The sequence below is a fragment of the Notolepis coatsorum genome, assembly GCF_963971535.1.
Source record: "Notolepis coatsorum genome assembly, chromosome: 8".
NCBI lineage: Eukaryota > Metazoa > Chordata > Actinopteri > Aulopiformes > Paralepididae > Notolepis > Notolepis coatsorum.
This window is the reverse complement of record NC_140172.1, coordinates 137834798-137862682: the sequence shown is the minus strand read 5'-3', so window position 1 is coordinate 137862682 and position 27885 is coordinate 137834798. Positions and strand designations below refer to the sequence as shown.

The 27885-nt window shown below is 43.1% G+C and overlaps 1 protein-coding gene across 2 annotated transcripts in view; it reads right to left on the bottom strand.

Annotated features, from left to right (window-relative positions):
- The window catches only part of LOC311233764 (voltage-gated potassium channel subunit beta-3), a gene marked incomplete at both ends in the record, with an annotated part of 120718 nt that overhangs the window by 37145 nt on the left and 55688 nt on the right, over positions 1–27885 (bottom strand). The window lies entirely within an intron of this gene.

The window sequence follows — 27885 nt, the reverse complement described above, 5'->3', positions numbered from 1 at the left end:
AGATTGCGCTCGTCACCAATGCAAGAGGCTGCGGTCTCGACTTCCGGAGTCAGCATTGCTTGGGGCTTGGGCTGATAAATAATAAATTATATAAATAATAATAGTAATAATAATAATAATAATAATAATAATGATAATAATAATAATAATAATAATAATAATAATAATAATAATAATAATAATAATAATAATAATAATAACAATGGTATGGTCTCCCTCTAACTGGTAGATTAGAATAACAAATAGATTTTAGACTCAATACAAGAAACATGTACAGCTGACAATAATGCTGCTCCTCATGATATCTCTTTCTCTCTCTCTCTCTCTCTCTCTCTCTCTTTCTCTCTTTCTCTGCTCTCTCTCTTTCTCACTCTCTTTCTGTTCTCCATTCTAATTAGCCAGGGAGGCAGCTGGAGGGGGAGAGAGAGGGAGACAGGGAGACAGGGAGAGAGGGAGAGAAAGCGGGTTGGGGGGGAGAGAGAGGGAGAGAAAGAGAGAGGGCGGGTGAGAGGGAGAGATAGAGGGGGGATGAGACAGGGGAGAGAGAGAGTGGGAGGGAGAAAGAGAGGGGAGAGAGAGAGGGAGGGAGAGAGAGCGGGTTGGGGGAGAGAGAGGGAGAGAAAGAGAGAGGGCGGGGGAGAGATAGAGGGGGGATGAGACAGGGGAGAGAGAGAGTGGGAGGGAGAAAGAGAGGGGAGAGAGAGAGGGAGGGAGAGAGAGCGGGTTGGGGGAGAGAGAGGGAGAGAAAGAGAGAGGGCGGGGGAGAGGGAGAGATAGAGGGGGGATGAGACAGGGGAGAGGCAGAAACTGCAGTATTAAACACATCACTCCGTGGGCTTTTCATCTGCGGCGCCTTGCCTCGCCTTTCTGTCTGTCTGTCTGTCTACCTGCTTTCTGTCTGTCTGTCTGTCTGTCTGTCTGTCTGTCTGTCTGTCTGTCTGTCTGTCTGTCTGTCTGTCTACCTGCTTTCTGTCTGTCTGTCTGTCTGTATGTCTGTCTGTCTGTCTGTCTGCCTGCCTGCCTGTCTGCCTGCCTGTCTGCCTGCCTGTCTGTTTGTCTACCTGCTTTCTGTCTGTCTGTCTGTCTGTCTGTCTGCCTGCCTGCCTGCCTGCCTGTCTGTCTGTCTGTCTGTCTGCCTGCCTGCCTGCCTGTCTGCCTGCCCGCCTGCCTGCCTGTCTGTCTGTCTGCCTGCCTGCCTGTCTGTCTGCCTGCGTCAGACACCACCCTCCTGATGTAAAGAGACATGCTGTCAAGCCGACGACTCACTGCTTTTTTTTTTTCCCTTTGCTTTTTTTCTCGCTCTATTTTTATTGCCTGGCCAACACTATTTATAGATCTGTGCATATGTGTGAGCACCCATGTGCACGGGTTGTATTGTGCATGGACACACAGTGTGTGTGTGTGTGTGTGTGTGTGTTTGTCGTGTTGTGATCGTCACTACTTTATAGTGTAAAAATAGCAAACAGGTGAGAGATGAAGAGATGTGTAAATATAGAGATATTGTATTAAGATGTGATGAGCAGTTAAACAAGGAAACAGCTCAGTAGCGTGTTCTCAAGGGAAACAGCTCAGTAGCGTGTTCTCACGGGAAACAGCTCAGTAGCGTGTTCTCAAGGGAAACAGCTCAGTAGCGTGTTCTCAAGGGAAACAGCTCAGTAGCGTGTTCTCAAGGGAAACAGCTCAGTAGCGTGTTCTCAAGGGAAACAGCTCAGTAGCGTGTTCTCAAGGGAAACAGCTCAGTAGCGTGTTCTCAAGGGAAACAGCTCAGTAGCGTGTTCTCAAGGGAAACAGCTCAGTAGCGTGTTCTCAAGGGAAACAGCTCAGTAGCGTGTTCTCAAGGGAAACAGCTCAGTAGCGTGTTCTCAGGGGAAACAGCTCAGTAGCGTGTTCTCAAGGGAAACAGTTCAGTGGCGTGTTCTCAAGGGAAGCAGTTCAGTAGCGTGTTCTCACGGGAAACAGCTCAGTAGCGTGTTCTCACGGGAAACAGCTCAGTAGCGTGTTCTCAAGGGAAACAGCTCAGTAGCGTGTTCTCAAGGGAAACAGCTCAGTAGCGTGTTCTCAAGGGAAACAGTTCAGTAGAACTGAGAGAGAACTTCCTCAGAGCAGTTACACATTTAAGTCAGAGAGAGAACTTCCTCAGAGCAGTTAGTGTGTAAGTTTGTTTGGCTATTTGGCTAAGCACTTTGAACTGCAACCTCTGTATGAAAAGTGCTATACAAATAAAGTGTATTATTATATTATTGTGTCACAAAGTAAATAAACTCCCTTTGAAATGGTGACCGCTGTGTCAGTTTAATGTAGACCTTTTTTTTTTTATTTGTACGTCAGCTCTTTGACTGCCAGAGTGGAGTGGACTCAACCTTGATGACTTGGACTCGGACTAGGGCAATGGGGACTCGACTCGGACTCGACTCAGGCTCTTCTTTGGACTCGGACTCGGACACCGGGGACTCGAGACTGCTACATACAGTACATACTTCAACTTCAAATTACTTTCTTTTCCTTTCGGAACTTCATTTGTGCAGTGGTTGAAAGACAAACATACAGTCACAATCAGGCTTGCGTTGGTGATTTCAAAGCTGGTTGCACGGTGTTTGAATGACGCCACGTGCATGCTCGCTCCCGCGCATGCGCATAAATGTTCCCTCGCGTACGCACAGACTAAAGACAGTGCCTAATTGCCTCTACGAATGGAATGTAACACATTTCATTCACAAGTTTTGTGTGAATGTATCTGAGAACGTATTTCAACACACCTGACGACCTGATCTATTGATATGCAAAGTAGCCAGGTGGGTACTTGGTAGGGATGGGTACCTTTCACATTTGAACCGATACCGGTACCCAACGGTACCTTTTTTCTGTACTTTAGTCTCTAAAAATTGTATCTACCTACATCAGTTGTAAAAAAAAAATCCAAACTTAATATTTAATAAATAAATGTAAAGTATTTTACAACTGATTAAACAAACAAACAATCTAGCAGCAATGAACTACTCTGCTGCTGATTGAGTATTCTAGCAGTTATTTTTGCTCCACCCCCGCTTTGGAGAAGACCCGCTCTGCGGTGTGTGCGGCTTGTTTACCGATGTCACATGCTCTACTCTTCTGTCCCGAGTTGTGCCGGCTTACACTGTAGCCCTAGGAGCTAACGTTATGTCCGACGGTTAGCTTAGCTAACGTCAGCTTAAGAACGTCAAATGAATATGTGAAACTATGGAAGGAGTAAGCCGACCGCTAAAAATAAAACCCACCGTGGCAGCGCGAGCACATAGCAAAAGAACGTTTGGAGATAGTGGTGTTTCAAGAGACTGGCTACAGTAATATGATGCTGGGCTGTAGTGATCAGTTGTTCCGTGTGGCGCAAGTATGTAAAAAAGTAAAAACAGAAACAACACGTTTGTTATCTGTAGTAAATAAATGAAGCTGGAATCCATTCGTGACCATGAACAGAGCCAGTGTCCCATTGTGTCCCGGATTCAATCTCCTCTCTAAAGACGCTCTGTGGCTAGGCTAACAGCCATGTCAGACAGAGCAGATGTGGAAACTGAGCTACACTTTCTAACAACCTGCCCACTACCAAGATAGATATCAGAGACATTATACTCCCCAGTCCCCATGAATTGCAAACACCCAAAGAGAGTTTGAAAACATGTATTGTGCCTTAACGTGCGGTTTGGTTTTTGCGGTCAACAAAACGTGACGTCATCGGTTTTGAATTTTTTTGGCGCATAGTACCGAAAGTTGGCACCGGTGGATCTCACGTGAATCGATACTCGGTAGTACCGACGTGTTTCGGTAGGTACCTTTAAAAGTAACAAATTCGGTACCCATCCCTAGTACTTGGCGAGTTGGCGCATCAGTCGAGTGCAGCGCATTCCTGTGTGCACGCGCGTGCTTCTGCTCACAGAGCCAGTTGCACGGCGTGCAACCCCGTCCCATGAGCAACGCACCTCTGGTCACAATACATAGACACTCACCAGTATAAAAAACACCAGCTTCGTTAAAACTATAGTAAAAAAGACCACTATAAAAGAAAAACACCAACTACATTAAAACTACAGTACTTAAAGCATGATATATTAAAATCCATGCGGAGCAGTTTATATGTATATAAATAATAAATAATAGTAATACAGGTGATATGTGTCCATCAGGTGGAAGGGGGAGTCTATTTTTTAAGTAGCCCAACGTCCTTGGGGGGGGGGGGGGGGGCAGTCCGGCCTCCACCAGACCTAGGTGTTCAGCAGTCTGATGGAGGTTGGCACGAAGCTACCTAAGCCCCTGTCATACAGTACAGTACATACATACATACAGTACATACATACTACATACATACATAGTATATACATACATAGTACTACATACATAGTACATACTACATACATAATAACATGGTTGGGATCGATTCACTTTCACTTCAATTCAATTCATTCAGTAATTGGATCTTTGTTAACATTTCTGAAATACTGGAACACTCTTGGCAGGTACATGAGAACAAACGCCCATCATCATAAAAGTAAACAGCCATTTCTGTTTACATTTAGAATTGATCGAATTTAAAGATAATTGATTCCAACCCTGACACATACATACTTATTCTACACTCAAACGGACACACACATACAGTGCATACATACATACACACACATACACACATACAGAACATACATGCATACATATAATAATAATAATAATAATAATAATAATAATAATAATAATAATAATAATAATAATAATAATAATAATTCATTTTATTTATATAGCGCTTCTCAATGACCCGAAGTCGCTGACAGTAGTTAGGAACATAGTAAAAACAAAGAAACAAAACACAAAGAAACAAAAACAAAGAAACGAAAACAAAAGGAACATGAGACCATGGGGGGAACAGGTGAAGACAGCATGAGATAGCACAAAAAGACAGAGCGACAGGAGACAGACATCAATCGGGTTGGAGGGGGGGGGTTATGAGTGGGGGGGGTTAGGGTTACAACTACCAACTACAACTACCAATGTAATCTATATGCTTAAGTGCCCATGTGGTAAGTAAGGCATGTCGGTAAGACAACACGTGCTTTAAAAACACGTATTGTTGAACACAGGAGTACGATACGGAATGAGGATGAAAAAAGCCCAGTAGCTTTACATTTTAAAAAGGCACACCACAATGTCTCATCACTAAGATACCTTGGAATAGAGAGAGTGCATCTTCCAAGACGAGGGGGAGATATAGATAATCTCCTACTGAGGAGAGAAGTATGGTGGATCCATTATCTTAAAGGGGAACTATCTTATAAATGGCCTTTTTGAGTGTTTAGCATTGTTTCCTAGCTATGTGAACTTATATTAATATGATCTATGTCTCAAAATTCTCATATTGGCGCATTCTTCCAATTCTCCTCTCACAATATTCACCCTCACTGAACTGAGTCATTTGAAAATGTGCCCTATATGTGATGTCATAAAGACACCGCTGCATGTTAATGTTCAGGTGAACCAGAACGCGCAGTGGTTTAGGAGCCCAGGCTCAAAACAGCTCGAGATCTTGAGGTAGAAAAATGCTGTTTTTGAGGACTTGATTAGAAATACAAAACAATGAATAAAAAAAATATATATATTACAGAGGTGTTCCATAGACTCACAGGAATTGTGTAAAAGTGCCCAAATAGTGAAAGAAATAGTAAAATAGTTCCCCTTTAAAACTATGGCACCAACAGGACTCAATGAGGACTTTGACATTAGACCTTATTTATAAATTTTACTTATAGAGGGAGACAGTCAATAGACTTTGTTTTTTCATTTTTGTTTTTGTTTTCCGTGGCTAGGACTTGTACCTTACACACTGTTGCCTGTTGCTTATTTGTAAATGATGTCTTAATACTGTGTTTAGTGGGGCGCCCTCGTGGCGCATACCATAGTGCCTCTGTCGGTCCTGCGTGACCAATAAAGCTGTAAAAATGCTAAAAAATAAATAAAAATAAAAATACTGTGTTTAGTATATATATTTCTCATAAAAAATCTCCTAAAAAAATGTCGAATGAAAAGATAAATTGTTACTTAATCATGTATTAAATGTACCAATCATGCAAGTCTTGGGACCGCCACTGATCACCAGGTGGGGCTGATTATTCAATCTATTTCACTTCCTGTATAAAGATATGTCATTTTGTGTTGTATGCATGCTTGAGGAAGACCGATAAGGTCGAAACGTCGCATCTACTGCCTTTTTTTGTCTATTAAATCACCTTGGAACTACAAGTGAGTTGCGAGCCCCGCTTTGTTCTTATGGCGGTTGAAGGCATACATATACATACATATACACACACATACATACATACACACACATACAGTACATACACACACATACATGCATACACACACACACACACATACATACATACATACATACATACATACATACATACATACATACATACATGCATGCATACATACATACATACATACATCCATACATCCATACATACATACATACATACATACATACATACATACATACATACATACATACATACATACATACATACATACATACATACATACATACACACAGTATGCATGGTTGGCCTATAATCCAACATGGCGTTGCCGTACAGTACCCAGGGAGAGAGCCTTACAGTGTGCCGGTCTCTCCTCACGTGAATATATTCACGCTCGACAGGAACGATCCTCGCAGCAAACAGCCCTGGAATCTACATACGGGCCACGCATGGCTGCCTCCGTGAGCGGCACACGTACAGAAGCACAGATGCTGAGCTCCGAGAGGCCATAAGTAGGTCTTATACTGTGTGTGTGTGTGTGTGAGTGAATTTGTATCTATTTTTTCCTCGTGTCATTAATCATCAGACGCGGGGCCAGGTGATTATAGGCACTGGGGCTGTACTATACATCATTAATGGAGGAGAGGGGGGCGGGGAGCGGGAGGCATATACAGGTTGCTCTGTCACTGTGATGAGTCAGCGTTAATATACCGCCTGGGCTACTGATGCTCACTGTGGCGACTTGAACCGGAAGACACTGCTCGGTATGAAACAGACGAAGAAGACACTGCTCGGTATGAAACAGACGAAGAAGACACTGCTCATTATGACACAGATGTAACTACTACTACTCAGTATGAAACCGATGTAATCTCTACTCAGTATGTAACGGATGTAATCTCTACTCAGTATGAAACAGATGTAATCTCTACTCATTATGAAACAGATGTAATCTCTACTCAATATGAAACAGATGTAATCTCTACTCAGTATGAAACAGATGTAATCTCTACTCAGTATGTAACGGATGTAATCTCTACTCATTATGAAACAGATGTAATCTCTACTCAGTATGAAACAGATGTAATCTCTACTCAGTATGAAACAGATGTAATCTCTACTCAATATGAAACAGATGTAATCTCTACTCAGTATGAAACAGATGTAATCTCTACTCAGTATGAAACAGATGTAATCTCTACTCAGTATGAAACAGATGTAATCTCTACTCAGTATGAAACAGATGTAATCTCTACTCAGTATGAAACAGATGTAATCTCTACTCAGTATGAAACAGATGTAATCTCTACTCATTATGTAACAGATGTAATCTCTACTCAGTATGAAACAGATGTAATCTCTACTCAGTATGTAACAGATGTAATCTCTACTCAGTATGAAACAGATGTAATCTCTACTCAGTATGAAACAGATGTAATCTCTACTCAGTATGAAACAGATGTAATCTCTACTCAGTATGAAACAGATGTAATCTCTACTCAGTATGAAACAGATGTAATCTCTACTCAGTATGAAACAGATGTAATCTCTACTCAGTATGAAACCGATGTAATCTCTACTCAACCAACCCTACCAACCCCCCCCCCCCCCACCCCATCCACCTCCAATGTACAGTCCCCCCCCACCCCACGTATCCAACCTCCTCCAATGTACAGTTTCTACGTCAAATGTATATACTCTCTTTTCTAGACTCTTTTTGTACCACAAACAGTACTGTATTTGCAAATCTGGTATGTCATATATGTACAGATGTAGCAGTACTGTCTATCTGTATGTCATGTGTGTCATATATGTTATGATGAATTGAAAATGGGGGACCCTGATGTAAACAAGACGAAAGTCTTTCTCTGGTCTGCATCCCCTTAACAATTGTATGTATTGAGCTGTACTGTACCCATTCTGCAATCTGTTAATAACGTTTTCAATCAATCAATCAAAGTATGAAACAGATGTAATCTCTACTCAGTATGAAACAGATGTAATCTCTACTCAGTATGAAACAGATGTAACTACTACTCATTATGAAACAGGTGTAACTAACTATTACTTATTATGAAACAGATGTAACTACTACTCATTATGAAACAGGTGTAACTAACTACTACTTATTATGAAACAGATGTAACTACTACTCATTATGAAACAGATGTAACTACTACTCATTATGAAACAGATGTAACTACTACTCATTATGAAACAGATGTAACTGCCACTCAGTATGAAACAGATGTAACTACCACTCAGATGTAATCTCTCAGTATTCCCACATGCTCAGTATTCCCACAGAGCAGAGGGACCTGGTAGCACTGCGCCAGTGTGCGGTGGAAACGTCTCTTATCTCGCCTAAGACACTGACTGCATGTATAAACAGATGATCAAAGTCTGCAAGCGCGAGCTCAGGTCCTGGTGGGGGGGGGGGGGTTCTTTTTATTTATCCAGCTGTCCCGAAATGCCACACTCTCACTGGGCATGCTCCCCTCCAGATGAGGTGTAACCAAAGCCATTATTATTACAAAATGATACAGATAATATGAAAATAACACAAACACACACACACACACACACACACACACACACCAACTGTACATTATCTAACTAACTGTAGATTCTCTAACTACATTCTCTAACTAACTACATTCTCTAACTAACTACATTCTCTAACTAACTGTACATTATCTAACTAACTGTACATTATTTAACTAACTGTACATTCTCTAACAAACTGTACATTCTCTAACTAACTGTACATTCTCTAACTAACTGTACATTCTCTAACTAACTGTACATTATCTAACAAACTGTACATTATCTAACTCACTGTACATTATCTAACTAACTGTACATTCTCTAACTAACTGTACATTATCCACCTAACTGTACATTATCCACCTAACTGTACATTATCTAACTAACTGTACATTCTCTAACTAACTGTACATTATCTAACAAACTGTACATTCTCTAATTAACTGTACATTATCTAACAAACTGTACATTCTCTAACTAACTGTACATTATCTAACTCACTGTACATTATCTAACTAACTGTACATTCTCTAACTAACTGTACATTATCCACCTACCTGTACATTATCCACCTAACTGTACATTATCTAACTAACTGTACATTATCTAACTCACTGTGCATTATCTAACTAACTGTACATTATCTAACTCACTGTGCATTATCTAACTAACTGTACATTATCTAACAAACTGTACATTCTCTAACTAACTGTACATTATCTAACAAACTGTACATTCTCTAATTAACTGTACATTCTCTAACTAACTGTACATTCTCTAACTAACTGTACATTATCTAACAAACTGTACATTCTCTAATTAACTGTACATTCTCTAACAAACTGTACATTCTCTAATTAACTGTACATTCTCTAACTAAATGTACATTATCTAACTCGTACTATCTACCTCTTTAAATCTAGTGTGTATCTAGTGCCACAGCACATTTGTGAATATTACTGTGATTTCAGTCATGTTCTTATAATCTTCCAGGAAATAAGTCACAGTGGAAAACATTAGGGCGGCAGGGGGACAGCCCTGTAACAATCCTAAATGAATTAAGGACGCTACCCTCTCCGTTAGCGAGCGGCAACACTCATCTGTCACAAGGCGGAGAGAAAACAGACGCAGAGCAGTCGCTGTCCGCCGGTTTGCTTTTTAAAATCGCAAACCTGACATAGTCCTGCATTTGCAGAAACAACAGTATTTGTATAATAATAATAATAATTATTATAATAATACATTTTATTTGTAGTGCACTCTACACTTCACAATGGAATCTCAGAGTGCTACAGGTTAAAAAAAAAAAAAAAAAAGAAAAAAAGTATAATAATAATAAATAAATAAAAGTAGAATACAAATTTAAAGGAACAGATAAAATAGGCATGGTTAGGGCAATTCCCAAATACACAAAACAAAGACAAGTGGAGTTAGCCAAAGGCTCTATTAAAGAGGGTTATTAGGCCTTGTTTAAAAATGTTTAATGTCTACAGACAGGTGGTCAGGGAGACCAAAGAATGTATTCTCATAATGACACTCTTAATTGAAAGATAATTTAAAACAGATGTAGCTGGACAGACACGATGGATCATCATGAATACCACTCAACGGTAGAGCTGCTCAATTATAGCAAAAATCATAATCACGATTATTTTGATTGATATTGAAATCACGATCAAACACAATTACTTATTGATTTGAGAAACATAATATTGTATTTATTGAATTTTAACACTGGTGTTTCTTTTTAACATGACGACTTTGAACTGTATATATAATTGAACTGAAAAACAAGAAATAAATGAAAATATATAAATAAATAAAACAAATAATAATATATAAAAACAATAAATATCACCAACTATGTTGTAGTGAAATTCCACAACCTACTGCAAACTACTAAATAGTCATTTTTATAAGTCTGTTCTCATGGTAGAGAGAGAGAGAGAGAGAGAGAGAGAGAGAGAGAGAGTGAGAGAGAGAGAGAGAGAGAGAGAGACACACATTGAATTTAATTTAATTGAGACATTAGTGAAATTTGAGAGTAAAGGCAGAAAGTCATTCTCGCCTTGATATGAGTTTATTTCAGACTATTGTTCAACATGCTTTTCCCTTGCAGAGATATTTGGCAGCCATTTTGTGTCGACTCATCACTTCCATACACTTCTAGCCGATGGCTTATGATTGTGAAAACTCAGCCACATCTGATGGAAATGCACCCTCGATACCTTGTGGTGCTCAAAACCGCTCTATTATTATTTGTGCAAATAATTCAAAGAAAAACAACAATAACAACATAGCTTGCACAGGGCTGAGCGATATGACCAAAATATCATATAATATCGAAAATAATATTTTTCTTCGTTTTTTGACAGTATTTGGCGGTACAGTTTTCCAGTACAAATTACAAGATGACAAAGCATCTTTTTTTGTCTTTATCTTGTAATGCAGTTGTCATGGTGCTATTTCATTCAATACTGCAGCAAGGGACATATTTCTTTGTTAAAGATATATAGTATGTAAATATATATAAAGAAAATTACGATATGCACTGTACACACTGTGGGTGATGGTATGGTAAAATCCCTTTACGATATGCACTATAGTATACACACCGTGGGTGATGGTATGGTAAAAACCCTTTACGATATGCACTATAGTATACACACCGTGGGTGATGGTATGGTAAAAAACCCTTTACGATATGTCAGATCCTCTGAGATGTGGACCCCCAGGTACTTAAAGCTGCTCACCCTGTCCACGGTAGCCCCGTTTATCCTCAGTGGTGTGTGTGTCTGGTGGTGTGTGTATACACACCGTGGGTGATGGTATGGTAAATGGTGATGGTATGGTAAAAAATGTAGTTGTTTCGATACCGATACCAGTATCGGAAATGCCTCCGATACAGCCTAAAATGCTGGTATCGGTATCGGCGAGTACGCCGAAAGTCTAGCCTCCGATACCATATGACGTAATTTATCAACAACACGTGCAGTATCCTCCTGCTGAGATTGAGCATTATAAAACAAACGTGTTTTTAATCGACTGTGAATTAAAGTGTCAATGCTGTTTGTCATTTTAACAGCAGATACCTTCTTAAATGCCATCGTCCCGACACGACAGAGCAGTGTGACGGGGATCTCGCTTGCTGGTGTTATTAGCATTAGCTGAAGAGCTATCTGAAAAGCTAGTTTTAGCTTAACGTTACCTTGGCTAAAATTGGGACTATTCATAATCCAGCAATAATGGCTGCAGACCTGCAAGCAAAGTACAGCAAGTTGGCAAAGGAGTATTCCAAGGTAAATCACTTTTTCACTAGTAACGTTACATTGTCTTTCCATCTAACGTTAGCTCACGTTAAATGGCTAACCTAGCTCACGCTAACGTGGCTAACTGATCGACCTCTCCCACACATGCACGCAATTAATGACATAATGCGGACAGCCATACCGGTGACAATGTTTAGCTTTTGGTGCCAAATGATAAGAGTCTGAGGCGGAGTCTCAAAAGAGAATGTTGAATATTTATTGTGCATTAAAAATCACAACAGAGCCTCTGCTACTAGCTAACTGAACCGGAGCCTTCTGGTAGCAAGTGCAACAACGTATAACGTCCATGCGGAACCAATGTCCCAACAACCTTTCCGTGGGTGAACTCATTGAGCATAGTTGTCAATTAATGATACTAATACTAATCTATACAATCACCTGTTGTTGAATAAATACCATTACTTTCTAGTTATTACTAAAAAACAGTATATATATATAATTTTTTATTTTTTTTTTATAATTTATATAATATCATTATTATTTTTAAATGTATGCACTGGTCAGTATCGGTATCGGCTTAGGTATCGGAATCGGATCGGGAAGGAAAAAATGGTATCGGAACATCTCTAGTAAAAAAAAACTTTACGATATGCACTATACTATAGTATACACACCGTGGGTGATGGTATGGTAAAAAACCCTTTACGATATGCACTATAGTATACACACCGTGGGTGATGGTATGGTAAAAAAAAACTTTACGATATGCACTATATAGTATACACACCGTGGGTGATGGTATAGTAAAAAAAACTTTACGATATGCACTATAGTATACACACCGTGGGTGATGGTATGGTAAAAAACCCTTTACGATATGCATTATAGCAGGGGTCGGCAATAGGCGGCCCGCGGGCCGAAATTGGCCCGCCAGCAATAATATCTGGCCCCTCAGATTATTAAAAAAAATTTATATATATTTTTTTAATCAGACAAACTAGGCTAGGCTATATGTTAGCTATAATGTCCAAATAGAGAAACTACCACCACCTAAATAATGCTTATTATACTTTGTTTTGTTGAGAGTGAATAACAGGTATAGGCAGCGAGGTGCAATGTAGCGCTTGCTCAACATGAAAAAAGTCGGTGGACAGCGCCTGGTGCTGAAATAACAAACCAGCCACACCACATGTGTGGTGTGAAATTAAAACACCAGTTCAGTAAGTCATTCAAACTTTATCTTTACTTATATATGACTGTGACGGCACCACACATGTGAATAGTAACAATGCAATTAAACTGAAGTCAAATCAGAGCAAAAAAAGCTGAATCTGCTTCAAGAAGATGCGCTACATTAGGTATATAAGGAATTACAACGAGACACTTATTGACTAAATAAAAAATACAATTAGGCTTTTAACCCTCTAAAGCCGGGCGCAACACTAGACATGTTTTGTAAAACATTAAATATCTTTGGATTTGTTTGTGATAAAGACTTGCTTTATTGTATCGGAATCGATTGTCATCTCAAAATTTTGTGCATCTCTCAGAGAAGCATAGCATAGAATCTTGAAATATCTAGATTGGTTGTTTTCCCTGGACTGCATCTAATCCACTGTATCTATCCATTTATCATATATCTATGTCTGTCACTATAGCCAATGGAAATGCTAGAAATGGTCACATGGACTGGGAGAACCAATAGAAAATTCCTATTGTTTCTCAATAGTCCAGTGCGCTCCACAGAAAGGGCTGTCAGATAGACGCATTGGTTGCGCGTAATGTAAGATAGACCAATAAGAGATGGGCGCTTGTCTCTGGTTTTATAATAAAATGGCAAAAAGACAAAGGTATAATGTTCAGTGCAAATGTGTATGTCGTTTACAGTTTATTATGCCACCTATGCAGCTCGTTTATTTTGTCCATTCTCTGCCTCTGCCACAAATGTATGTCTTAGTTATAAGGTGGTCTGTCACAGAGTTAAAATGTTTTCACTATCAATATATATTAAATTAGCCATTGTTTTTGTTTCCGGACCCCCATACGATGGCTTGGAAAAAATTTGGCCCTCGGCCAAACTTAATTGAAGACCCCTGCACTATAGTATACACACCGTGGGTGATGGTATGGTAAAAAAAAACTTTACGATATGCACTATAGTATACACACAGTGGGAGATGGTATGGTAAAAACCCTTTACGATATGCACTGTACACACTGTGGGAGACGGTATTGTAAAAACTAAAAACCCTTTACGATATGCACTGTACACAGTACACACTGTGGGATATGGTATGGTAAAAACCCACACCGTCGTATGGATCCATACCTTCATACGGAGCTCCCCGCTCAGAGCAGCGTGTTGTGTAACCAGATAGCAGCTCCTCCGGGGCAGAGCAGCGAGCAGGGAGCTGGATCAGAGGCAGGAGGGTCTGAGCAGAGCAGACAGGCTCAGGCTGCTGGCAGAGCTCGGGGGGTTGTCACTTGAAACCACAGCTGACCATATGCTGGTCGGAGAGGCTGTGGTGACGAGCGTCCAAACACACCCTCCCTCTCCCAGGCCTCATCCTCACCTCATCCCAGCCTCATCCTCACCTCATCCCAGCCTCATCCTCACTCCCAGGCCTCATCCTCACTCCCAGGCCTCATCCTCACTCCCAGGCCTCATCCTCACTCCCAGGCCTCATCCCCACTCCTGGGCCTCATCCTCACTCCCAGGCCTCATCCTCACTCCCGGGCCTCATCCCCACTCCTGGGCCTCATCCTCACTCCCAGGCCTCATCCTCACCTCATCCCAGCCTCATCCTCACTCCTGGGCCTCATCCCCACTCCTGGGCCTCATCCCCACTCCCAGGCCTCATCCCCACTCACGGGCCTCATCCCCACTCCTGGGCCTCATCCTCACTCCCAGGCCTCATCCTCACTCCCGGGCCTCATCCTCACTCCCAGGCCTCATCCTCACTCCCAGGCCTCATCCTCACTCCCGGGCCTCATCCTCACTCCCAGGCCTCATCCTCACTCCCAGGCCTCATCCCCACTCCCAGGCCTCATCCTCACTCCCGGGCCTCATCCCCACTCCCGGGCCTCATCCTCACTCTCGGGCCTCATCCCCACTCCCAGGCCTCATCCTCACTCCCGGGCCTCATCCCCACTCCTGGGCCTCATCCTCACTCCCAGGCCTCATCCTCACTCCCGGGCCTCATCCCCACTCCCAGACCTCATCCTCACTCCCGGGCCTCATCCCCACTCCCGGGCCTCATCCTCACTCCCAGGCCTCATCCCCACTCCCAGGCCTCATCCTCACTCCCAGGCCTCATCCCCACTCACGGGCCTCATCCTCACTCCCAGGCCTCATCCTCACTCCTGGGCCTCATCCTCACTCCCGGGCCTCATCCTCACTCCCAGGCCTCATCCTCACTCCCAGGCCTCGGCCTCATCCTCACTCCCAGGCCTCATCCTCACTCCCAGGCCTCGGCCTCATCCCCACTCCCAGGCCTCATCCTCACTCCCAGGCCTCATCCCCACTCCCGGGCCTCATCCTCACTCAGCTGCCATGTCAGTGGCCACAGTCCTTTAATTTAATTTCAAACCTTTATTTCAACTCGTTAAGACACTGAGGTTTTACCCTAATTTACAGCGACGTCGAGCTGACGAAACAAGACACCGTTCATCAGGCTACAAGTCGACACACGGTGGTCGGAGACCAAGAGAAGGAAGAACCTTCAGCTTCAGAGTCAGTCGGAGGGACAAGCTGTTTTTCCTGGTTCAGACTGGAGGAACCTTAAGAACCAAGCAGTCATTTGATGAGCCGCTTAATCCTCTTGCACCATATTTTTACGGTTATGCACTGCTGCATAGATGAACTTAGATCCATCTTGTAAAATGTGTTATGAAAGTAGTAAATTTTTTCTTATCCCTTAATTAACACGACTAGGGGTTTGTTTTCACCAACGGAGGAAAGGTTGAAGGTGTAGAATCTTTCTCTCCCTGATTGAAAGAAAAAGGTTTTTTTTTCAGATTCTAGGCCAAATCAGAGTTGATGATTTACTTCACCTGACATTGGGTCAAAATAATTACTAGAATTGAACCAATATTTTGGATAAGAGAGTGAAAATCACAACTATGAAATTAGAAAGATACATGTGGATCTTAATCCAGGGGTCATATTGTAAATTATGTGTTTGAATATTTTACTTTCATTTCTTTTTCTTTTAAAATGGTATTTAACGACTAGATTAAGGTTTTCAATTGACTTTTATTCATTGTTTTTGTTAATCATTAGGTTAAAGTATCTAGTTATTTTTATTTACTGGATTACTATGTGATTGTAATTTCTAATCAAACATTTATATTAACATTATAAGATAAGAAAGAGTGAATTGTGGGAGATAACCTCCTTCCCCCCTCTCTCTTTGATCCTGTTCATCTTTCCTTCCTATCCACATCCCTACCCCCAGTCCTTCCTGTCTCACCTTACATTTACATTTTACATTTTGTCATTTAGCTGACGCTTTTATCCAAAGCGACTTACGAGTTTTGTACAACAATACAGCAGGAAGGGTACAACTCTATCAGCTGAGTAACAATGTTCATCAAAGTGTTGAGTGCTACAGTGTAGGTTAGTATATTAGGAAGACTTCACATTATGTCCCCAAAGATGTCACATTCCTTTGACCCCAACCCTTTCCAGTTGTGTATCCAATCCAATATAATCCAACTTTATTTGTATAGCACATTTAAAAACAACATGGTTGACCAAAGTGCTTCACAGTAAAAAACATAAGTAAAAAAATAAATAAAAAACACATAAACACAATACAAAGTACACAGAACTACAAACAAAATTACAGCAGCAGACTACATTTTCTTAAAATCTAGGGAGAACAAATGTTTTTATTTTATTTATTTTTTTATGTTTTCGTAGATTTGTATTGCTTTTTACTACCGGGCAGTCCAGTAGAGAGAGAGAGAGAGGAAGAACGGGAGACAGAGCGGGGGGGAGACATTCGGCAAAGGACGCCGGGTCCGGGAATCGAACCTGGGTCGGCTGCTTCACGACGCAGCACGATACATGGTTCGCCACTTGGGCGCCCAACAAATGTGTTTTAAGATGGGACCTAAACACTGGGAGCGTGTGTGGGGGGGGGGGGGGGGGGGGGGGGGGGCAACTCGTTCCACAGTTTGGGGGCTGCAACCGCAAATAGCAACCGTCTTAGCTAACCACCTCGGTGACAGTCATTCAGCCCAACTCTGACTATTTGTATTGATACTTTGATTGTGTTAATAAATCGTATTAACCAAGTCTCTTTGGACTGAGTAAGTTATTAGCTTCGGCTATTTTCCACCCCAATGTGCAGAATAGGTTCCAAGATTCCAGAACAGTGTTGTGATTTACCATTAAGGGCTTTAAAATAAACATATATATATAATAGGGCTGGACGGTATGGTCTAAAATGTATATCACGGTATAATTTGAAGCATAGACGGTAACGATATATATTGCAGTATATAAATGTATCTTAAAATGGCTAACGTTAGCCCGTTGCTGCGCTAAAGCAAGTCTCCTCTCAGCCTCCTTAGCCAAATTGAAATGCCCAAACTATATGACAAGGTCCGTGAGCAAGTGGAGAAAAACTCAGTACAATTAAACACTATGCAACGACCACTGCAAACGTTGAGTGAATCGTCAAGTAACGTTAACATCATTGCTACTGCTGTGACTAGCTGCTCTAGTCTACCGGTCACAAGGTATGAAGGTATAATCAAAATCCATACCGTAGCGCAAATTCATACCGTTTATACCGTTTATACCGTCCACCCCTAATATATCATAAAGGACACAGTGGTGGGTATCATATCTATCATAAAGGACACAGTGGTGGGTATCATCTCTATCATAAAGGACACAGTGGTGGGTATCATATCTATAATAAAGGACACAGTGGTGGGCATCATATCTATCATAAAGGACACAGTGGTGGGCATCATATCTATCATAAAGGACACAGTGGTGGGTATCATATCTATCATAAAGGACACAGTGGTGGGTATCATATATATCATAAAGGACACAGTGGTGGGTATCATATCTATCATAAAGGACACAGTGGTGGGCATCATATCTATCATAAAGGACACAGTGGTGGGTATCATATCTATCATAAAGGACACAGTGGTGGGTATCATATCTATCATAAAGGACACAGTGGTGGGCATCATATCTATCATAAAGGACACAGTGGTGGGCATCATATCTATCATAAAGGACACAGTGGTGGGTATCATATCTATCATAAAGGACACAGTGGTGGGCATCATATCTATCATAAAGGACACAGTGGTGGGTATCATATCTATCATAAAGGACACAGTATTACATCTGTCACCAGTAATAAATCTGAGGGCAGAATGATGACAGAGTCCAGAGGTTTACGAGTTGAAGCCGCAGCCTATAAATCACATCACCACAGTCGAACATTGATAAGAAAACAGCTTCAACAATCCTCTATATATCTATATATCATCAACATTAAGCTCCATTAACGTATGATGTAGCAGTTCCTATAAGATGTTGTTGTTTGGAGCTGTAACTGACACAACACCAGGATGCAATGTCCCCAATGTCATCACTGGTGGCCATGTTCAAACTCAGTCACTCTGACCAAACTAAATGAATGTGTGCAAAACGGTGTTGGGTTTTTGGATCCATATGAGATTATGTGTAAAATAAATCACCATTGTTTTTGTCTTCTTAGTCTAAATCTAATTGTAATTATTGATTTTCCAGCATCTCAAGAGTAAAGACCTTTACAAGCTGGGCAGTACATTAGATAAGCAGCGGTCCTGCTCCAAGAAGTGCAGCTAATTGATTCATTAATTGTAAATTACAGCTCCGTGAAAATGATGTAGATGAAAAGATAGCAATGCCTTGTCTTATAGGGACTGTTACCTTATCATTTAATGGAGCTGTAATTAACACATGGATTTGGTGTCCATGATGACATCATTGGTGGCCACATTCAAACACATAACACAACTGTCAAACAAAATTAATGTGCGCAAAACTGAGTTTTTGGATGCGTGTGAGATTATGTGCAAAATAAAATCAGCATTGTTTTTTTTGGTGAAGTGTCCATTTAGGTGCCCCAGTCAGGAAGTCCAACCAGAGCTCCAGGAGACAGGGTGGTCAAGGAGACAGGGTGGTCAAGGAGACAGTGTCCAGCAGGTTTGTCTTATGTGTAGCGTTCAACATACATGTGGCATAGATGTTGCCTGGGAGTGGGGATGAGATCTGGGAGTGACGATGGGGCTGGGATGAGGTGCGGATGATGTCTGGGAGTGACGTTGGGGCTGGGATGAGGTGCGGACGATGTCTGGGAGTGAGGATGAGGCCTGAGAATGAGGTCTGTGTGGAGACGACTAATTTATCTGGGTATTTCTACTTTTACTTAAAGTAAAGGAACTGTGTACTTCTTCCACCACTGCTCTTAACTGAGAACTAAACACCGTGAGCGGACGGATGAGGATAATAGTAACAGCAGTTCATCCAGTCTCTCCTCTGAGGCACCTTCTCATCTCATTAAGAGGTCTCTCCTCTGAGGCACCTTCTCATCTCATTAAGAGGTCTCTCTGAGGCACCTTCTCGTCTCATTAAGAGGTCTCTCTGAGGCACCTTCTCGTCTCATTAAGAGGTCTCTCTGAGGCACCTTCTCATCTCATTAAGAGGTCTCTCTGAGGCACCTTCTCATCTCATTAAGAGGTCTCTCTGAGGCACCTTCTCATCTCATTAAGAGGTCTCTCCTCTGAGGCACCTTCTCATCTCATTAAGAGGTCTCTCTGAGGCACCTTCTCGTCTCATTAAGAGGTCTCTCTGAGGCACCTTCTCATCTCATTAAGAGGTCTCTCCTCTGAGGCACCTTCTCATCTCATTAAGAGGTCTCTCTGAGGCACCTTCTCATCTCATTAAGAGGTCTCTCTGAGGCACCTTCTCATCTCATTAAGAGGTCTCTCCTCTGAGGCACCTTCTCATCTCATTAAGAGGTCTCTCCTCTGAGGCACCTTCTCATCTCATTAAGAGGTCTCTATTCTGAGGCACCTTCTCATCTCATTAAGAGGTCTCTCCTCTGAGGCACCTTCTCATCTCATTAAGAGGTCTCTCCTCTGAGGCACCTTCTCATCTCATTAAGAGGTCTCTCCTCTGAGGCACCTTCTCATCTCATTAAGAGGTCTCTATTCTGAGGCACCTTCTCATCTCATTAAGAGGTCTCTATTCTGAGGCACCTTCTCATCTCATTAAGAGGTCTCTATTCTGAGGCACCTTCTCGTCTCATTAAGAGGTCTCTCCTCTGAGGCACCTTCTCGTCTCATTAAGAGGTCTCTCCTCTGAGGCACCTTCTCATCTCATTAAGAGGTCTCTCTGAGGCACCTTCTCATCTCATTAAGAGGTCTCTCTGAGGCACCTTCTCATCTCATTAAGAGGTCTCTCTGAGGCACCTTCTCATCTCATTAAGAGGTCTCTCCTCTGAGGCACCTTCTCATCTCATTAAGAGGTCTCTCCTCTGAGGCACCTTCTCATCTCATTAAGAGGTCTCTCTGAGGCACCTTCTCATCTCATTAAGAGGTCTCTCCTCTGAGGCACCTTCTCATCTCATTAAGAGGTCTCTATTCTGAGGCACCTTCTCATCTCATTAAGAGGTCTCTCTGAGGCACCTTCTCATCTCATTAAGAGGTCTCTCTGAGGCACCTTCTCATCTCATTAAGAGGTCTCTCCTCTGAGGCACCTTCTCATCTCATTAAGAGGTCTCTCCTCTGAGGCACCTTCTCATCTCATTAAGAGGTCTCTCTGAGGCACCTTCTCATCTCATTAAGAGGTCTCTCCTCTGAGGCACCTTCTCATCTCATTAAGAGGTCTCTCCTCTGAGGCACCTTCTCATCTCATTAAGAGGTCTCTCTGAGGCACCTTCTCATCTCATTAAGAGGTCTCTCCTCTGAGGCACCTTCTCATCTCATTAAGAGGTCTCTATTCTGAGGCACCTTCTCATCTCATTAAGAGGTCTCTCCTCTGAGGCACCTTCTCATCTCATTAAGAGGTCTCTCTGAGGCACCTTCTCATCTCATTAAGAGGTCTCTCCTCTGAGGCACCTTCTCATCTCATTAAGAGGTCTCTCCTCTGAGGCACCTTCTCATCTCATTAAGAGGTCTCTCCTCTGAGGCACCTTCTCATCTCATTAAGAGGTCTCTCCTCTGAGGCACCTTCTCATCTCATTAAGAGGTCTCTCCTCTGAGGCACCTTCTCATCTCATTAAGAGGTCTCTCCTCTGAGGCACCTTCTCATCTCATTAAGAGGTCTCTATTCTGAGGCACCTTCTCATCTCATTAAGAGGTCTCTCTGAGGCACCTTCTCATCTCATTAAGAGGTCTCTCTGAGGCACCTTCTCGTCTCATTAAGAGGTCTCTCCTCTGAGGCACCTTCTCATCTCATTAAGAGGTCTCTCCTCTGAGGCACCTTCTCATCTCATTAAGAGGTCTCTATTCTGAGGCACCTTCTCATCTCATTAAGAGGTCTCTCTGAGGCACCTTCTCATCTCATTAAGAGGTCTCTCTGAGGCACCTTCTCATCTCATTAAGAGGTCTCTCTGAGGCACCTTCTCATCTCATTAAGAGGTCTCTCCTCTGAGGCACCTTCTCATCTCATTAAGAGGTCTCTCTGAGGCACCTTCTCATCTCATTAAGAGGTCTCTATTCTGAGGCACCTTCTCATCTCATTAAGAGGTCTCTCTGAGGCACCTTCTCATCTCATTAAGAGGTCTCTCTGAGGCACCTTCTCATCTCATTAAGAGGTCTCTCTGAGGCACCTTCTCATCTCATTAAGAGGTCTCTCTGAGGCACCTTCTCATCTCATTAAGAGGTCTCTCTGAGGCACCTTCTCATCTCATTAAGAGGTCTCTCCTCTGAGGCACCTTCTCATCTCATTAAGAGGTCTCTCCTCTGAGGCACCTTCTCATCTCATTAAGAGGTCTCTCTGAGGCACCTTCTCATCTCATTAAGAGGTCTCTCTGAGGCACCTTCTCATCTCATTAAGAGGTCTCTCTGAGGCACCTTCTCATCTCATTAAGAGGTCTCTCTGAGGCACCTTCTCATCTCATTAAGAGGTCTCTCTGAGGTACCTTCTCATCTCATTAAGAGGTCTCTCTGAGGCACCTTCTCATCTCATTAAGAGGTCTCTCCTCTGAGGCACCTTCTCATCTCATTAAGAGGTCTCTCCTCTGAGGCACCTTCTCATCTCATTAAGAGGTCTCTCCTCTGAGGCACCTTCTCATCTCATTAAGAGGTCTCTATTCTGAGGCACCTTCTCATCTCATTAAGAGGTCTCTCCTCTGAGGCACCTTCTCATCTCATTAAGAGGTCTCTCTGAGGCACCTTCTCATCTCATTAAGAGGTCTCTCTGAGGCACCTTCTCATCTCATTAAGAGGTCTCTCCTCTGAGGCACCTTCTCATCTCATTAAGAGGTCTCTCTGAGGCACCTTCTCATCTCATTAAGAGGTCTCTCTGAGGTACCTTCTCATCTCATTAAGAGGTCTCTCTGAGGCACCTTCTCATCTCATTAAGAGGTCTCTCCTCTGAGGCACCTTCTCATCTCATTAAGAGGTCTCTCCTCTGAGGCACCTTCTCATCTCATTAAGAGGTCTCTCTGAGGCACCTTCTCATCTCATTAAGAGGTCTCTCTGAGGCACCTTCTCATCTCATTAAGAGGTCTCTCTGAGGCACCTTCTCATCTCATTAAGAGGTCTCTCTGAGGCACCTTCTCATCTCATTAAGAGGTCTCTCTGAGGCACCTTCTCATCTCATTAAGAGGTCTCTATTCTGAGGCACCTTCTCATCTCATTAAGAGGTCTCTCTGAGGCACCTTCTCATCTCATTAAGAGGTCTCTATTCTGAGGCACCTTCTCATCTCATTAAGAGGTCTCTCTGAGGCACCTTCTCATCTCATTAAGAGGTCTCTCTGAGGCACCTTCTCATCTCATTAAGAGGTCTCTCCTCTGAGGCACCTTCTCATCTCATTAAGAGGTCTCTCTGAGGCACCTTCTCATCTCATTAAGAGGTCTCTATTCTGAGGCACCTTCTCATCTCATTAAGAGGTCTCTCCTCTGAGGCACCTTCTCATCTCATTAAGAGGTCTCTCTGAGGCACCTTCTCATCTCATTAAGAGGTCTCTCTGAGGCACCTTCTCATCTCATTAAGAGGTCTCTCCTCTGAGGCACCTTCTCATCTCATTAAGAGGTCTCTCCTCTGAGGCACCTTCTCATCTCATTAAGAGGTCTCTCTGAGGCACCTTCTCATCTCATTAAGAGGTCTCTCTGAGGCACCTTCTCATCTCATTAAGAGGTCTCTCTGAGGCACCTTCTCATCTCATTAAGAGGTCTCTCCTCTGAGGCACCTTCTCATCTCATTAAGAGGTCTCTCCTCTGAGGCACCTTCTCATCTCATTAAGAGGTCTCTATTCTGAGGCACCTTCTCATCTCATTAAGAGGTCTCTCCTCTGAGGCACCTTCTCATCTCATTAAGAGGTCTCTCCTCTGAGGCACCTTCTCATCTCATTAAGAGGTCTCTCTGAGGCACCTTCTCATCTCATTAAGAGGTCTCTATTCTGAGGCACCTTCTCATCTCATTAAGAGGTCTCTCCTCTGAGGCACCTTCTCATCTCATTAAGAGGTCTCTCCTCTGAGGCACCTTCTCATCTCATTAAGAGGTCTCTCCTCTGAGGCACCTTCTCATCTCATTAAGAGGTCTCTCCTCTGAGGCACCTTCTCATCTCATTAAGAGGTCTCTCCTCTGAGGCACCTTCTCATCTCATTAAGAGGTCTCTCCTCTGAGGCACCTTCTCATCTCATTAAGAGGTCTCTATTCTGAGGCACCTTCTCATCTCATTAAGAGGTCTCTCTGAGGCACCTTCTCATCTCATTAAGAGGTCTCTCCTCTGAGGCACCTTCTCATCTCATTAAGAGGTCTCTCCTCTGAGGCACCTTCTCATCTCATTAAGAGGTCTCTCTGAGGCACCTTCTCATCTCATTAAGAGGTCTCTCTGAGGCACCTTCTCATCTCATTAAGAGGTCTCTCTGAGGCACCTTCTCATCTCATTAAGAGGTCTCTATTCTGAGGCACCTTCTCATCTCATTAAGAGGTCTCTATTCTGAGGCACCTTCTCATCTCATTAAGAGGTCTCTCCTCTGAGGCACCTTCTCATCTCATTAAGAGGTCTCTCTGATGCACCTTCTCATCTCATTAAGAGGTCTCTCTGAGGCACCTTCTCATCTCATTAAGAGGTCTCTATTCTGAGGCACCTTCTCATCTCATTAAGAGGTCTCTCTGAGGCACCTTCTCATCTCATTAAGAGGTCTCTCTGAGGCACCTTCTCATCTCATTAAGAGGTCTCTCCTCTGAGGCACCTTCTCGTCTCATTAAGAGGTCTCTCCTCTGAGGCACCTTCTCATCTCATTAAGAGGTCTCTCCTCTGAGGCACCTTCTCATCTCATTAAGAGGTCTCTCCTCTGAGGCACCTTCTCATCTCATTAAGAGGTCTCTCTGAGGCACCTTCTCATCTCATTAAGAGGTCTCTCCTCTGAGGCACCTTCTCATCTCATTAAGAGGTCTCTCTGAGGCACCTTCTCATCTCATTAAGAGGTCTCTCTGAGGCACCTTCTCATCTCATTAAGAGGTCTCTCCTCTGAGGCACCTTCTCATCTCATTAAGAGGTCTCTCTGAGGCACCTTCTCATCTCATTAAGAGGTCTCTCTGAGGCACCTTCTCATCTCATTAAGAGGTCTCTCTGAGGCACCTTCTCATCTCATTAAGAGGTCTCTCCTCTGAGGCACCTTCTCATCTCATTAAGAGGTCTCTCCTCTGAGGCACCTTCTCATCTCATTAAGAGGTCTCTCTGAGGTACCTTCTCATCTCATTAAGAGGTCTCTCTCTGAGGCACCTTCTCATCTCATTAAGAGGTCTCTCTGAGGCACCTTCTCATCTCATTAAGAGGTCTCTCTGAGGCACCTTCTCATCTCATTAAGAGGTCTCTCTGAGGTACCTTCTCATCTCATTAAGAGGTCTCTCTGAGGTACCTTCTCATCTCATTAAGAGGTCTCTCTGAGGTACCTTCTCATCTCATTAAGAGGTCTCTCCTCTGAGGCACCTTCTCATCTCATTAAGAGGTCTCTCCTCTGAGGCACCTTCTCATCTCATTAAGAGGTCTCTCTGAGGCACCTTCTCATCTCATTAAGAGGTCTCTCCTCTGAGGCACCTTCTCATCTCATTAAGAGGTCTCTCTGAGGCACCTTCTCATCTCATTAAGAGGTCTCTCTGAGGTACCTTCTCATCTCATTAAGAGGTCTCTCCTCTGAGGCACCTTCTCATCTCATTAAGAGGTCTCTCCTCTGAGGTACCTTCTCATCTCATTAAGAGGTCTCTCTCTGAGGCACCTTCTCATCTCATTAAGAGGTCTCTCTGAGGTACCTTCTCATCTCATTAAGAGGTCTCTCCTCTGAGGCACCTTCTCATCTCATTAAGAGGTCTCTCCTCTGAGGCACCTTCTCATCTCATTAAGAGGTCTCTATTCTGAGGCACCTTCTCATCTCATTAAGAGGTCTCTATTCTGAGGCACCTTCTCATCTCATTAAGAGGTCTCTCTGAGGCACCTTCTCATCTCATTAAGAGGTCTCTCTGAGGCACCTTCTCGTCTCATTAAGAGGTCTCTCCTCTGAGGCACCTTCTCATCTCATTAAGAGGTCTCTCCTCTGAGGCACCTTCTCATCTCATTAAGAGGTCTCTCCTCTGAGGCACCTTCTCATCTCATTAAGAGGTCTCTCTGAGGCACCTTCTCATCTCATTAAGAGGTCTCTCTGAGGCACCTTCTCATCTCATTAAGAGGTCTCCTCTGAGGCACCTTCTCATCTCATTAAGAGGTCTCTCTGAGGCACCTTCTCATCTCATTAAGAGGTCTCTCCTCTGAGGTACCTTCTCATCTCATTAAGAGGTCTCTCTGAGGCACCTTCTCATCTCATTAAGAGGTCTCTCCTCTGAGGCACCTTCTCATCTCATTAAGAGGTCTCTCTGAGGCACCTTCTCATCTCATTAAGAGGTCTCTCTGAGGCACCTTCTCATCTCATTAAGAGGTCTCTCCTCTGAGGCACCTTCTCATCTCATTAAGAGGTCTCTCTGAGGCACCTTCTCATCTCATTAAGAGGTCTCTCTGAGGCACCTTCTCATCTCATTAAGAGGTCTCTCTGAGGCACCTTCTCATCTCATTAAGAGGTCTCTCCTCTGAGGCACCTTCTCATCTCATTAAGAGGTCTCTCCTCTGAGGCACCTTCTCATCTCATTAAGAGGTCTCTCTGAGGTACCTTCTCATCTCATTAAGAGGTCTCTCTCTGAGGCACCTTCTCATCTCATTAAGAGGTCTCTCTGAGGCACCTTCTCATCTCATTAAGAGGTCTCTCTGAGGCACCTTCTCATCTCATTAAGAGGTCTCTCTGAGGTACCTTCTCATCTCATTAAGAGGTCTCTCTGAGGTACCTTCTCATCTCATTAAGAGGTCTCTCTGAGGTACCTTCTCATCTCATTAAGAGGTCTCTCCTCTGAGGCACCTTCTCATCTCATTAAGAGGTCTCTCCTCTGAGGCACCTTCTCATCTCATTAAGAGGTCTCTCTGAGGCACCTTCTCATCTCATTAAGAGGTCTCTCCTCTGAGGCACCTTCTCATCTCATTAAGAGGTCTCTCTGAGGCACCTTCTCATCTCATTAAGAGGTCTCTCTGAGGTACCTTCTCATCTCATTAAGAGGTCTCTCCTCTGAGGCACCTTCTCATCTCATTAAGAGGTCTCTCCTCTGAGGTACCTTCTCATCTCATTAAGAGGTCTCTCTCTGAGGCACCTTCTCATCTCATTAAGAGGTCTCTCTGAGGTACCTTCTCATCTCATTAAGAGGTCTCTCCTCTGAGGCACCTTCTCATCTCATTAAGAGGTCTCTCCTCTGAGGCACCTTCTCATCTCATTAAGAGGTCTCTATTCTGAGGCACCTTCTCATCTCATTAAGAGGTCTCTATTCTGAGGCACCTTCTCATCTCATTAAGAGGTCTCTATTCTGAGGCACCTTCTCGTCTCATTAAGAGGTCTCTCTGAGGCACCTTCTCATCTCATTAAGAGGTCTCTCTGAGGCACCTTCTCATCTCATTAAGAGGTCTCTCTGAGGCACCTTCTCATCTCATTAAGAGGTCTCTCTGAGGCACCTTCTCGTCTCATTAAGAGGTCTCTCCTCTGAGGCACCTTCTCATCTCATTAAGAGGTCTCTCCTCTGAGGCACCTTCTCATCTCATTAAGAGGTCTCTCCTCTGAGGCACCTTCTCATCTCATTAAGAGGTCTCTCTGAGGCACCTTCTCATCTCATTAAGAGGTCTCTCTGAGGCACCTTCTCATCTCATTAAGAGGTCTCCTCTGAGGCACCTTCTCATCTCATTAAGAGGTCTCTCTGAGGCACCTTCTCATCTCATTAAGAGGTCTCTCCTCTGAGGTACCTTCTCATCTCATTAAGAGGTCTCTCTGAGGCACCTTCTCATCTCATTAAGAGGTCTCTCCTCTGAGGCACCTTCTCATCTCATTAAGAGGTCTCTCTGAGGCACCTTCTCATCTCATTAAGAGGTCTCTCTGAGGCACCTTCTCATCTCATTAAGAGGTCTCCTCTGAGGCACCTTCTCATCTCATTAAGAGGTCTCTCTGAGGCACCTTCTCGTCTCATTAAGAGG